The sequence below is a fragment of the Megalopta genalis genome, chromosome 8 (assembly GCF_051020955.1).
Source record: "Megalopta genalis isolate 19385.01 chromosome 8, iyMegGena1_principal, whole genome shotgun sequence".
NCBI lineage: Eukaryota > Metazoa > Arthropoda > Insecta > Hymenoptera > Halictidae > Megalopta > Megalopta genalis.
Genome location: NC_135020.1, coordinates 9,956,898 through 9,972,128, shown reverse-complemented (window position 1 = coordinate 9,972,128; position 15,231 = coordinate 9,956,898). Strand labels below are relative to the sequence as shown.

Below are 15,231 nucleotides of genomic sequence, written 5' to 3'. Positions count from 1 at the left end.
CGAGCAGCGGAAGACGCTCATCGGGTGCCACGACTCGTCGCGATAACCGGTTAAGGATTTTGGAAACGTTCGGCGGCCACTGTTCGACGGCCGAGCAGTACACTCGCGAAGGTTGGACAATTTTTCGCGAAATCACGATTCCCACACGTTCCATCCGACCGAGGTGAAAATTCTCGCGGACCGCGAACACCGCGGATTACGTAATCGCCGGTCTACAGGATGTCCCAAAAATGTCTCGCAATCCGGAAATGACGGGTTCCTCGGATCATTTGAAGCAGCTTCTTCCTTTACAAAAATTTTCTCCGAGGCACCGTTAACGAGTTATTAACGAAAAACCGCGACCAATGAGAATCGAGTACGGCTGACGCGTGGCGGCCCAGCCAACCAGCGCGCGAAGCCCGGTTCCGCTCATTGGCTCGGTCGCCTCGCGCCAGCCGAGCTCGCCTCTCATTGGTCACGGTTTTTCGTTAATAACTCGTTAACGGTGCCTCGGAGAAAAATTTTGCAAAGGAAAAAGTTGCTTCGAACGACCCGAGGAACCCGCCACTTTCGGATTGCGAGACATTTTTGGGACACCCCGTATACGTATACCCATCCTCGAATTGGAGCGAAGCCGTCGGCGTTCGCGATTAAATAGATTCACAGCGTGCTCGCACGCGCGCTCACGCCTTTTCTATTAGGTCAGCCCCGTTAACAGTCGCGTCTTTTTTTCCCGTTGCACGTTCCCAAGGCGTTGATAAATGATTCAACCAGCGATTCGTTTCATTTCTCTTATCGCGCCTGCCACCCCGTGCGAACTCGATTTGCTTACAAGAACACACGAAACCGCGGCCATTCGTCTATCCGTGGCGGTCACGTGACCGTAATCGCGCGGCGAAACCGGACTCAACGATTATTTGAAAATTCTATGAATTCTAGAATGGAAATGCCGAGTTATCGCCGCAGTCTGAACCGCGCGTTTTGTTTCTGCCACGATTTAGCACGCGCTTCATTAATTGCTGTCATAAATTCCGCGAGACGTTGATGTTTGTAACGAACGAAATTGCGAGACGAGGCGCGCGAGATGTCGTGGCGCTTGGACGACATAACCTCTAAATCTAGTTTTCGGAACGACTTTGAAGGATAATGAAACAACCGTGTTGCGCGTTCGTTGGAATGTTATTGAACGTTCAATCGAGAAGTAAAGATTTAATCGAGAAGCCGGCGATTTTTACCGAATTATTTTACCGATTAATTTTACTGATTCGCTTTGTTACGCTTCGACGAAGGATTTACACGTTTCGAACGTTTACCAATACTCTTGGTTCAAGTGCATATACCGAAGTTCCTACTACACTCGAAAATATGAAGGAAAGAACTGCACATGCTTGCGATACCGTTCCTTCGGCGACGATCGACCTTGAAAGCGAAACTTTTATGTGCCGTGCTCGAGAATCGTCTAGAAGCGAATGGACGACATTTCGAACATTTACCGTAGAACAAATAAATTTATTAATACATCGACGGCCGGGCCGAAGACATTTCGACATTTCATAGAATTAAAGCGTTTTAATCGATTAAATTGAACGTGCAAAACAAGGTTATGTGACAGACATCGATTACTATTTCAAATGTAATAAAATTAAAATTAAGAAATTTTTATGCATTAGCATGGAAATTAAATTGCTGAAATTAAAATAATTCGAACAAAAATGAAGTTTTCAAGCTGAAATTTTTACTATGATTTGTGCACGCGATATCGAAGAAAATTGTGTGCGGATTTTGCAATCCGATAATTTTTTCGCAAAAGACAATTTTTCTTGTTACTCGAAAATGGAAGTTGCAGTATTAATTTGAACAAAACATATTTCTATAAATAAGATATAAAAATATATATATATTTCTTCAAAATTTCATGTGGAAAATTACTATGATTTCATTTTCAGTTGCGTGCCTCCTCCCCTCCCCTTAAAATTGTTCATTCTTTTATTTCGCCAGAAAAATGTAACGCGTCTCAATTCGATAAATGTAAGGTTAATTACGAACACAAACGAACCAGAGACACAGCAATCGGTCAGCCCACAGTAACCGGCTACCCCCACCTCCCCAATTACCGCTCTCCGCAATCGACGCGGACAACGTTTATTCCTCGCGAAGATCCGCCGTCTAAGTCGCGACGAGCCCACGGAAGCTGTTACCCTTATTTTCGGAACGAGGATACCGAACTTACAGTTTATCGATCTGCGTACCGTTCGTGTGTCTCTCGGTTAAGTAACCGGAGCTACCCGTCTTTGGCCGCGCATAAAGGTCCGCATAGTGGACGCGCGATAAGGCGAGAGGGAAGGAGGAGAAGGAGGAGGAGGACGAGGCGGTTCAAGTGGAAGGGGGAGAGCGTTCGGCGAGCCCGTGGCTCGTAAACTATCTGCAGAGCTAACGCCATAATATATCAATAGCATCGGTACACCAAATCCTGTCGCGGAGCGAGGCCACCGTGGCTCGTCGCGGCGCGGCTCGGCGCGGCTCGGCTCGGCTCGGCGGGCCCCTCATCGACGGCCGTTACAAATATGCCGGTGACAGAGAGTCCCGCGAGCGAAAACGGCCGATGCTCGGCGTGCTCTAACGAGCCGGACACGTGTTTCCGACGTCGCCGCTATAAAGTAAGCGTACATACGTATATATATATATATATATATATATACGGACACGCGTGTCCCTCTCTCGCCGGCGGAGTGTACAAACACGCGGGTGCGCACCCGTATACGTGCAAACCCCGGCACGTTCGTTCGAAGCCCTAGAGCCGGTTTTCAATGAGCGGCCGCTGGAAGAAGAGGGAGAGAAACGCCGGAAAGAGACGGCGTGTAGCAACGGCGCTCGGGAGGGGGAACGGAGAGTGGAAGGCCGGCGGTGGGACGGAGAGAATAACGACGGAATATATGGAGTACGAGGACGGGAGAGAGAGAGAGAGAAAGAGAGAAAAGGAGAAAGAGGAACACAGTGTGCAGAGGGTGTGAGAGGAGGCAGGCAAGAATGGACGAGAGAGCGGGAGGAATATAAACCCTTATCGAAATCGTGATTCACCCCACATTCTCCGGAGAGACCCCCTAACCTATTAACATCCATATCGCAATAACAGATACACGTGTACAGTGCGCCGTATTCCCACACGGTCATTCGTCCTCGGTCACCTTCGTAATTGGCCGCGATTCCGCCGGCCGGCCGCGCTAAAAAAAACTTGAACCGCCGTGTCACCGCAATTATCCGTTCCCGTGATATACTCGGATTATGCAGCCTCTCTCTCGCTCTCTCTCACTCTCTCGCGCTCTTTCTCTCGCTCATTCGCGCTCTCTCTCGCTCTGTCTCTCTCGCTCTCTCTATTGCTCTCTCTCGCTCTGTCTCTCTCGCTCTCTCTATTGCTCTCTCTCTCTCGCTCTCTCTATTGCCCTCTCTCTCTCGCGCGCCCTCTCTCTCTCTCTCCCACACTCTCTCTCTCTCGCACTCTCTCTCGCGCTCTCTCTCTCTCGCTCGATCTTGCTCTCTCGCTCTCTCTATTGCTCTCTCGCTCTCTCCCTTGCTCCCTTTCTCTTTCACTCTCTCTCTCTCTCTCTCTCTCTCTCTCTCTCCCCCTCTCTCCCTCTCTCGTTCTCTCTTCGAGGAACGATTGTTTCGAGTGTACGCCGGATAATTCGGCCGGGTGTCGTTCTCTTTTTCTTTCTCCTCTCGCGTGTCCTCTCCCTCTGTTTATTCGCTTATTCCGGAGCTTCGGTTGCCGCCGCCGCCGCCGCCGTTGCCGCTCCTGGTTTTTACGACGGTGCATTAAACGGTCTTGAACTGGTTTTAATACCGTTCGCAAAAATGAATGGACCGACCGGGGCGCGAAGCGTTTTTCTGTTTTCCGTTTATCGGCCGCTGCAACTGTTTACACGAGCCGTTTATCGCGGGCCAAAACACTTCTACCAGGCAGGGCTCGGGCCGTGCCCGGTCCGCGCAACTTTGTAGTCCGGTCGCGTTCGCATTAGCGGACGAGTACAGACGTTTTTCCAAGAAATGTTCGGAGCTCGGAATTGAAACCGGCGGATCTGAGAATATATATGTACTCGGTCGCGATTCTTCGGGCCTCGCGGCTCGTTTTTATGCGAACTCGAGACGGTCGGTAAGAGAGGCAGCGGTCAGCGTGTCGGTGTACGTTAATGTGAATATATTATGTTTATATGTAATTATATATAATATATGTAGTAATGCTAGAATAAAAACGGTGATTTAGCTTTTTTATTTCTAATTTTTTGCCACGACTCGAAGGCAATGCGGCGGCCACTTGACACGATTCGGTGGCAATTTGGAGGCCACATGATACGATCCGATGGCAATTTGGAGGTTAGATGTCAGGATTCGAAGGCAATTCGAAGGCCACATGATACGATCCGACGGTTACGTACATATTAGAGTAAAATTCTCTCTAATTCGCACTCAGATTGTGGACAAAAATGAACAATTTGAGAAGAGCAGATACGATTATTATTATTTTATTATATTATTAAGCTTTGTGGCTCGTTTTTATAGTTGCCGATTGTCAACAATTATAAAAACGAGGTGCAAGGCTCGAATAATCGTATCTACTCTTCCCAAATTGTCCATTTTTATTTATAAGCTGAAGGAAAATTGAGGAGAATTTATTGTGCAATAATTTCTCCTTAATTCGCGCTCAGATTGTGCACAAAAATGAACAATTTGGGAATAGAAAATATAACCTTGTAGCTCCGCGGTTTTTCTTCCCTAATTCACACCCAAACAGACCTTAGCATCGACGTAGCAATAAATTACATAGGCGTAGGACTAGCACAAGGAAATTCACGGCAACTCGAAATTCGGCATTTCCTGGAGAAATTACTGTACTTCGTGATTTATTTCTATTTAAAATAAGACCATAAACGATATCATTCTTCTAATTAATTAATCTTACATTATTATATCTTATTTACAACATTTATAATAAACGATTAATATTGTTGAGTAAGTCCAAGTAAATAACGTGTTTGGTCTTATTCTAATCAAAAAAACGTTACAAATAAGTTGGCAAAAGTTGCGAGACTCGAATAATCGTACAAATTGTCTATCTTCGTTTACAAGCTGAGGGACAATTGGAGAGAATTTAACCGTACCCGTGTTTTACTATTCTAGCAATATTTATGGAGCGTGTATGCATAAAATAAATGCTGTTATTTATCGAATAGACTTTCAAAGGATACAAGTAAACAGTAAAAAAATACGCGATCCTGACGAAAATGAGAGAATGGTAAAAGTTTCTACTAAAGTATAAATTTAAAAATTCCCCATTATCTTATAAAATTCATCCTATTATTTTTAACTCGTTTCAATCTCTCACGTAGCTCTTCCATTTCGAAAATAGCACGGTCAATATTTCATGTCGCATTACAATTTCGCGGTTCACTCAGATATACAATATCGAAACCAAAAAGTATGTATCGCAGCGTTCGAGAAAATCGTCCGGCGTGTGTATTAAAAAGAAAAAAATAACGTTCGATATGATTGGCTGATAACGTCGGTATAAACGTTCAAGGACTATTAAGCGTTTCGCAACGGTCCGCAGTTCGACCGCCGAACAGGAAGTTGTCGCAGCGATCACACGAAATTAGTAATTGAATCGTAAAAGGGCTGCCAGACGGCGCGCGCGCGCGTACAAGTGTTATTGTTTCGAGAATCCTTTTCCACGGTCGCGCCCGTTTTATACCAGATTCTTTCTCTAATCCGTGGAACGGTTACTTTGGTTCTCGCTTGGTTCGTTTACGGAGCAAGTTTCCCCGTTAAAAGGAACTTTAAGCACTTCCGCGAGAGAGAGAGAGAGGCTGACGTTAAATAAGGTGGAGGACCATTAAGGATCGTCAGGTCGGACCTTATGAAGTGCCGTGAATACTTGTGAATGAAATCAACGCTGTCCTCTCGACGAAAGTGAAAAGAATGTATTCAAACGGGGCCCCGGACAAAGGGAGAAACGCGCGAGGAGAGGAGGGAGGAGAGCGCGCGCGCGCGCTCGATTCACTCGATGACGAACGACGCTGCCCGTCGTCGTCGCAGCCTCGCTGTAACGCCGCCGTTACACACTACGCCACCACGGAAAGCGAAGACGAAAGCGTTTTCCGTTCTCTCGCCGAACAGAGCTACATGACGCTAATTTAGCAACGTCGCGCGCGCGCGCGCGCGGACACACGTTACGCGAACGTTAACGAGCCGCTAATTTCTTGCCAAATATTTTAATATCAATTACCGACGACTTCAACGTTCAGAGCCGCGCTCGAACTTCCCGTCCTCCTTCGTCGTACCACGATTTCATCGACGGCGTCGCGGCGCAAAAGCGAACCAATTAGTCGGACCGATCGAGCAAGCCGTTGATTTTCGCAGTTTCGCATTCCGCTTTTCCATCGCGGCCAATTCTTCGAAACCGGGAATCTCGAAGTGTTCGTAAAGTGAATCTCGAAGAACGTTCTATTTGTACAGGGTGTCCCGGAAATGTCTCGCGATCCGAAAGTAGGAGATTCCCGAGGTGATTTGAAGCAACTTTTTCCTCAGCGAAAATGCGATCCGCGGCTTCGTTTACGAGTTATTAACGAAAAACAGTGACCAATCACAGAGGCGAGATCGTTCGGCGCGAGACGGCCGTGCCAATGAGCGGAACCGGGCTCCGTGCGCTCGTCGGCTGGGCCGCCGCGCGCCAGCCGAGCTCGCCTCTCATTGGTCAGTGTTTTACGTTAATAACTCGTAAACGAAGCCTCGGAGGAAATTTTCGCAGAGGAAAAAGTTGCTTTAAACGGTCTCAGGAACCTCCGATTTCCGAATTGCGAGACATTTCCGGGATACCCTGTATAAAGACCCTCTCGCGTAACATAATCTGAAAAGTCAGCGCGAATTTCCGTCGATTTTTCCGAACCTCGGAAACAAAATCGACGGAAACAAATCGCCGCAACAATTCTTCGTCGACTCATTAATCATAATCGCGTTGCTCGCAGCGGGTGCCGGAGTTTCGGGCGATTTGCTATGATTTCAACGATGCCTGGACGGTCATCACGGTGCTCCGATCCGAAGGAAAAAGGAAGCCGAGACGGAGCTATTCGCGACGTCGAATTCACGGCTGGAAAATCACCGGAGCCCCCCCCCCCCTCCCCGTCCGTCCGTCCCGGATTCGTTGGCTCCGATCGGGCATCGCTCGAATGCGAGACACCTAATTATCGAGATCGTAGACCGGTCACCGGGAGCAGCCGGGCAAATTTTTCCCCGAAATACCACGATATTATAATATCCGTGGCGTTTCGTCCGGGAATTACCCGGGGTATCTGGGACCGCGATCGCCATTAAGGATCTAGCACGGGAACGATCGCATCGCGGGACCGGGGGGGATGACGAGGGGGGTTGAGCCGCGGCGGCGATGGGTTGCACGGGGGTATGGGTGCGCGACGAGCGCGGCGCGGGTCAAAGGGGGAGGAGGAGGAGGAGGAGGAGGAGGAGGAGGTGGGTGGGGGTGGTCGGGTAGGCGGTCGGGGATCGTCAGCGAGGTTGGATGGCCGGATTCGCGCTAGGAGAGAAATGGATGCCGGTTTTCGGGCGGACACCCAGTGCATCGAGATAGATAGGTAGATAGACGTCCGGATAGATGCATGCCACGGCAGCCGGTAAGGGATGCCGAGGGGTAGCGCAAAGCAGGCGGGAACGGGCATCCGAGGGGAGTGGGTCGCAGGGGGTGGTCTGCGGGGGGAGGAGGAGGAGGAGGGGAGGGCGGTAGGTGGTCGCGGTGAGACGCGAGACGAGGGTGGGATGAGGAGGAAGAGCAAGAGGATGAGGACGAGGTGGAGGAGGTGGAGGAGGAGGAGGAGGCGGAGGAGGAAGAGGATGACGAGGAGGAGGTGGAGCAGAAAGGGGTCGATGGTGGGTGGGTCGGCGAAGGGTGAGTGGGTCGAGCGGGTGGTGGCGGTGGTTCTCTCGCTGATTACGTCGCAGGATGGTCAGGAGAGAGAAACGCCGGAGAGGATGCTGCTACGCCGTCGGTCGGTGGTGCGCGGAGGAGGCCGGTTTGCTGGATAGGGGCGAATATATCCGCAATGTCCTACCACCAACCCTATACCCCGGCGGTACTATCTTCGTCCTCCCGGTGTTCCTCTCTCCGTCCTCCTCTCTCGCTCCCGCACCGTCTACTACTAACCCGGCTGTCTCCGTTCACGCCGGCATTCTCTTCTTCCTCCGCCCGTAGTCGCCGGGCATAAGTCTATCCTCGTCCCGCTCCCGTTGGACTTCGTCCGTAACCGACCACCTCTTTCCCACCGACGCCGACAGCCTCCCGGGTGGCAGGGCCCTAAGCTAAACTAAGCTACGCCAGGATAGGATAGCGCCAGGAGGATAGGATGGGATAGGATGGTTGGATGGTACCCACCTACCCTCGCGCGCTCTCGCACACAACCACCACGAGGACGTCGACGACGACGCCAACGTCGACGGTACGACGACGACGGTACGACGACGACGACGGTACGACGACGACGACGGTACGACGACGACGACGACGGTACGGCGGTACGACGACGGCATCGGGAACGGCGACGGCGACGATCCCTCGTGCAGAAGCAACCCACCCTCCTCGTGTTCTCGCCGTCTCCGTTCCTTCCATATCCGTCCGGCTATCTGGCTCCTCGTCCCACCTCTTCTTCCTCGCTAACCGTCTCTCGCACCAACGCTCCGCGCGCGTCCCATACTTTCGTCCCTCGGTCTCGCTCCTACCAGCCAGTAACACCCACGGACCCCCCGGGGGGTTAGTTAGGGGTGGTATATTGACGGCCGGCGTCGCGAGGACGCCTATACTTAGTGTGCCGGCGAACCGACGCGTTTCCAGCTAGGCGTCCACCTCTCACCCCCCCGTTCCACCCCGCCTTCATCCTCCTCCCTCGGTCTTCGAGCTCTCCACCCTCTGTCCGCCACCCTCGGCCACCCTTCACGACCACCACCCTCTCCTGCACCCTCTGCCGACGACCCATTCTACACCCTCTGCTGCCACCTTCCTAGAATCCTCTACTCCCCCCCGAGCCCCCCGTTGACTCTCTACCTCGGTCCATCCTTCGTCCACCACCCCGGGCGTACCATCGCCGACAAACCTCCGCTCGCCCACCCCTCCCCCCACCTCCCACTTCCTCCTTTTTCTCGATCTTCCTTTGCCGCGACCCTACGTCCTATCGTAGGGTTCGCTAGGCGAAAAGGAGACCGGGACCTTCGCGGTCGTCGCCGCGGACCTAATCGGAGGCGCGGTTATTTCTCTCTCTCTCGTGCGCTCTCTCTCTCTCTCTCTCTCGCGCGTTCTCTATCTTTCTCTCTCGTTCGCTGCGCGTCCATCGGATCTCGTTGCGGGTCGATCCGCCCAAAAATTACCGCTTCGCTGGTGCCCGGGTAGCCGCGGGAGGCGGGGGAGGAAGAGGCGAGGAAGGCGACTCTGCGGTAGCTTTGAGAGAGGCCGCGGGAGTCGCGCGGACCGTGTGCCGTGGCGAGCGACCGACCAGGTTGCAACGTGGACGACAACGAAATCGATGACTCCGGGCGCTGCGAGAGCTTCGTGACGCACCTGATGCGAGGTGAACGCAGGGGACGACACGCCGGCGACGAAGGGAAACGAACCTACGAGGGGAAGAGAGAGAGAGAGAGAGAGAGAGAGAGAGAGAGACCTCGTCAGGGGTCGATTAGGGAGCGACCGAGCGAAATTATGTATACGTCGAAGATGATGGCGACGATGCACGCGATGCGATGGGCTCTCGGCCGGCCCGCTGGAAGGTCTGAGAGAGGGACCCCGACCCCGGGCTAGGGACGCGTTTCTTTGTCGGGGCGCGCTGACGAAAAAAGGATCGGCTCCGAGACGCTTCTCGAAGACTTCACCGGAGAGAGCGGGAGAAAGAGAGGAAGAAAGAAAAAGAAAGAGAGAAAGAACGAAAGAGAGATAGGGAGAGAGAGCGAGAGAAAGTGAGAGTGACAGAGAGCAAGAGAGAGAGCGAGAGATCAAGAGAGAGAAAACGAGAGATCAAGAGAGAGAGCGAGGGAGAGATTAAGAGAGAGAGAACGAGGGAGAGCGAGAGAGAGCAAGAGAGAGAGCGAGGGAGAACGAGAGAGAGCAAGAGAGAAAGCGAGAGATCAAGAGAGAGAGAGAGAGAGAGAACGAGGGAGAGCGAGAGAGAGCAAGAGAGAGAGCGAGGGAGAACGAGAGAGAGCAAGAGAGAAAGCGAGAGATCAAGAGAGAGAGAGAGAGAACGAGGGAGAGCGAGAGAGAGCAAGAGAGAGAGAGCGAGGGAGAACGAGAGAGAGCGAGGGAGAACGAGAGAGAGCAAGAGAGAGAGCGAGAGATTAAGAGAGAGAGAGAGCGAGAGAGAGCGAGAGAGAGCAAGAGAGAGCGAGAGAGCAAGAGAGAGAGAGTGACAGAGCAAGAGATCAAGAGAGAGATCAAGAGAGAGAGAGAGCAAGAGAGAGAGCGAGAGAGAGAGCGAGAGAGTAAGAGAGAGAGCGAGAGAGAGAGAAAGCGAGAGAGCGAGGAAGAGAGTGAGAGGGAGCGAGAGAGAAAGAACGAGAGAGAGAGAGAGGGGGAGGGAGAGGGAGAGGGAGACGGAAATGCCCATCGGATCGCTCGCGGTCCCCGATCGCCGTTAACCATCCTTATTTGCCCCGACGACGTTACAATTTACCTCGTTGGTCGACTGGAGAACGCTGAACTTGCGCGGACGCGCAATTACGTCCGCTGATACGCGCGGTTACACCTATATCCTTTGATCGGTCGAGTTTTAACCGCGGGCACAGGTTATTGGAAACTCGGACGGGTTCAAAGATTTTCGCGTCCTCTCGGAACCTGTGTAACGGCGTTCCCCTTTATGCGGTGGTCCGACGGGTCCGTCAAATAACATTTAACGAGGTTTAAATACGTTTCTTCGGCCGCTCGATAGAGCGATACTTAGGCATTCGTCGATTAAGAGACGCGGGCCAGGAGACGCGCGTGGCCTCGATTTACGATAATTGAACTCCGGCAGAGAGTTGCTCACTTCTTTCGGCAATTCTTTTTCGATGATATATCTGGCTGTACATTTTTATTAACAGCTGAATAACTGATTATTCGGAGTTAATCGCCGAGTAAGAAGGGATTTTTTGCCCTAAAATCACGTCTGAGAGACGTGGTATCAAAATCGGGTCAGAAATGATTATCACGTCTGAGAGACGTGGTAACAAAATCAGGCCAGAAACGATTATCACGTCTGTGAGACGTGGTGAAAATATCGGGCCAGAAATAATTGTCACGTCTGAGAGACGTAATGTCAAAATTGGGCCAGAAGTGACAATCACGTCTAAGAGACGTGTTCAAAAAATTGGGCCAGGAACGATTATCACGTCTGGCAGACGTGATCAAAAAATCGGATCAGAAACGATTATCACGTCTGAGAGACGTGAAGAGAGAAATGGAAAGTTATTGGAAATTAAATCGTAGAGCAAAGGGTTATCACATTAATACGAAACTCGAACATCGTAGAAGCGTAAATAATTATTAAAACAGAGAGGGGAGGGGGGACGTTTGAACAAAAATATACAAATATAAAGTGATCCATTGAAAATGCGATCTAATTATGTTACAATTCGTACTCTGGCTATTACACATTGCGCGATTGGATATAAACAAAAGCTTTGACAAAAGTGTTTCACTGGAATCATTAAAATCGCTGCGATCACCAAAATCCTTAAATATAAAAAAAAAGAGCTATACACGTTACATATTTATACAAGAACCACCACCGAGTCTCAACTAACTCGCGAAAAGCAGGTAAATTCTCCGGCAAGTAAAATATCGTACGCTCCGTCGACGGCCGCTAAACTTTCTGCTGTTCTCAATTTGCGATATTCGCGCGCATTTGTCGAAGCCTCGTCGTTCAAAGTCCTGCCAGAACTTGACTAGATCTCATTAAACGACGGCGGTGGCGTTCAACCTATGTCGGGGATAATGAGCAACGACACACTACCCGCTCCAGTTTTCTGATAATCATTACCGGCGACCGGCGTGCAACGGCGCGGCGGCGGCCGAAAACAAAGAGCTTTATTGTGGAATCAGCGGTGTCGAAATGCCTCCCTCGGTGTACTTACACGAAATTGATGACGCCGTTCGATTTGGTACATAGAAAGCCAGTTACGGGAGGGTTTGATAGGCGGCGCGGGAAAGCGGCGGCGGCGGCGGCGGCGACGGCGGGAGGAGTGGGGATAGGAAGTAGCGTCGAAGACGACCAACCGAGGCACCGAGTGTTCGCAGGATCGACGAGTAATCGAATTAAGGATGCTCGAGGTGACTAACTCTCGAGGACGTTGGTAAGGAATGCTCGCTCGTCGAAAACGATCCTCCTGTATTATATATCGCTCCGACAGCGGGAAAACAATCCCGAATGTTTGCGCCTCGGCCGAACGTAGCCCGCCGCGCGTTCCGATGAAGAATTCCGCGCGTAATGCCGACGGACGGATAGATGAACGGATACATGAAGTTTCCCCCGAAACGATTGGCCGTCGGACGACCCCGTGCCCCCTCCCCGCCCCTCTCGTTACACCGCTCTAGATAAATCTGACTGCGAGTAAAACAGGAGGAGAGACCTAACCTAACCTTTCGCGCTGCGAGCGCGCTCGCACACGAGAGCCTCGCCGTACGCCGAACGCGCGGCACAGGTGCCACTAAACAACCCCATTGTATTAGAACCAAGTAGATTTCAACGTGAGTCACCTGTATCGCGCCGTTTCGCATATTTCGTGTTCCGTATTTATTGCTCGGTTAACGTTTCATTGTTAAATAAATGCTAAATCGATTAAATCAATTATTAATCGCGTGTACAGGGTGGAGATGAAGACGGAAGTAGGATCAAATTATTTGTGACTTATGTGTAACTGTATGTAATTATGATTTAACGAAAGGTTTTTTTAAATGTTCCTTTTCGTCATTTCGAGTAACAGCGAAATTTAAGAAAATGCATTTTAGTAATTGCCCCGCGTCATTTAAAAACAATTCAAGATCGTTTGGTCGAGTTTTTGAAAAGTTATTGCGTTGCGAAAGGTGTACGATCACTTTTGCGGCACACTGTACGTAAAAGAATCTTCGATAATTTACAAATATTTTTTGGTATAGCAAAATTTAAACAAAAAGCATTTTAGTAATTGCCCTCCGTCATCTAAAAACAATTCAAGATCGTTTAGTCGAGTTTTCAAAAAGTTATTGCGTTGCGAAAGGTGTACGATCACTTTTGCAGCACACTATACATAAAACGATCTTCGATAATTTACAAATATTTTTTGGTATAGCAAAATTTAAACAAAAAGCATTTTAGTAATTGCCCTCCGTCATTTAAAAACAATTCAAGATCGTTTAGTCGAGTTTTTAAAAACTTATTGCGTTCCGAAAGGTGTACGATCACTTTCGCGGGCCACTGTACATAAAAGGATCTTCGATAATTTATAATTAGTTAGTAAATAAATGTATTCGCCGACCAGGAGGATCAGAGATTGTAATGTTATAATTTAAAAAAATATTTATTCACCGAGGGTGTACGTTCATTTTTTGGACACCGTGTAGAAAGCGTCCCCCACCCCCCCAAAAAAACGAAGCATAAATCACTGCTACGCAAGTGAATAAGTAGTCTCGCGGTTGTAAACTTCACGGTACGGAGGAGTGGAATTTAAATTCGATGATACCCTATTGAACTTGGTGTCTAGGAAGGGTCAAACCGTTCGATCAAACGAGTCGAATAAATCCGTGAACGCGAGGATCGATGAAACTTTTTCCCATCCGTGGCTCCGTTCGCGAAGCGGATTAAAGACTTCGAAAGGAGTTCGGAATTTCCGTGTTAGCCGGGCGGGCAGCCGGACGAGCGGGCGGACGGGCGGGCGAGCTTCGAGGTTTATGAGAGTAACGTCACCGTCGCCTCGTTAAACGCGTAGTCGTAGCGGCGTGACGTCACACCGTGCCGCCCTCTACGATATGCGATCGGTCTTGCTCTCTCTCTCTCGCGCGCGCGTTCTCTCTCTCGCTCTCTCTCTCGCGCGCTCTCTCTCTCTTGCTCTCTCGCGCTCTCTCTCTCTCTCTCTCTCTCTCTCACTCTGTATGTGTGTGTGGACACCCACACGGACATAGCCAGTAAACGCGAACTTTATGCCGTCAATTTCAGCTTCCGATGCGCGTCGTCTCCCGAGAACCGATGGTTTCGCCAGTCTGCGTCACCCCGATTCGCCGATCCATCAACGAAATTTAACTTTCGCCGAAAATGGCATTATCAACGGGGCACCCTTGCCGGCTATCAAAGTGAAACACACGGCCGATTGCTACTTTTTCCGTTTCGGCCCTCCGTTTGCCGCCACCGCGACGTTCATTTTCGAGAATTCTCTCTAATTGTCGCTCTGATTGTATACAAAAACGGGAAAATTTGGGAAGAGGAGATTCGATTGTTCGAGCCTTGCGGCCCGCTTTTATGGTGACCGTAGAAGTAAAATGAAATTTAGAAGCAAATTTTTTAATTATCAGCTGCCTATGTATTAATAGTTTTCACTATTATTATTCTAGAGCGATCGGCGCGTGCACCGATAACCAGAGAGAGAGAGAGAGAGAGAGAGACAGCGAGAGAGAGCAAGAGAGAGAGAGAGAGAGAGACAGCGAGAGAGAGCAAGAGAGAGAGTGCGAGAGAGCAAGACAGAGAGAGCAATAGAGAGAGCGAGAGAGTGCTAATAGAGAGCGAGAGAGAGCAATAGAGAGAGCGAGAGAGAGCAATAGAGAGAGAGAGTGAGAGAGCAATAGAGAGAGAGCGCGAGAGCGAGAGAGAGAGCGCGAGAGAGAACGAGAGAGCAAGAGAGAGCGAGAGAGCAAGAGAGAGAGCAAGACAGAGAGAGAGCAAGAGAGAGCGAGAGAGAGCAAGAGAGAGTACGAGAGAGAACGAGAGAGCGAGAGAGCAAGAGAGAGCAAGAGAGAGCAAGAGAGAGAGCGAGAGCAAGAGAGAGAGCAAGAGAGAGCAAGAGAGAGTACGAGAGAGCAAGAGAGAGCGAGAGAGCAAGAGAGAGCGAGAGACAGCGAGAGAGAGAGAGAGCTCGATAGAGTGATAAAGCGAGAGCGAGAGGAAGAGCGTGGCGGACGAGGATTAATTACTTTATTATTACCTGATAGGCTTTATCTGGTGTTGGCGCGCGGAACGCGGAGACCTCGACTCGTCGATCTTCCGG

The 15,231-nt window shown here is 50.3% G+C and overlaps 1 protein-coding gene across 1 annotated transcript in view; it reads right to left on the bottom strand.

Moving 5' to 3' along the window:
* The window catches only part of LOC117227759 (dynein regulatory complex subunit 7), a 26,672-nt gene extending 11,441 nt beyond the window's left edge, over window positions 1–15,231 (bottom strand). The window contains exon 1 of the mRNA XM_033483261.2: window positions 15,169–15,231. The gene's annotated coding sequence lies outside the window, so the exon portion shown is untranslated. The remainder of the gene's footprint in view (window positions 1–15,168) is intronic.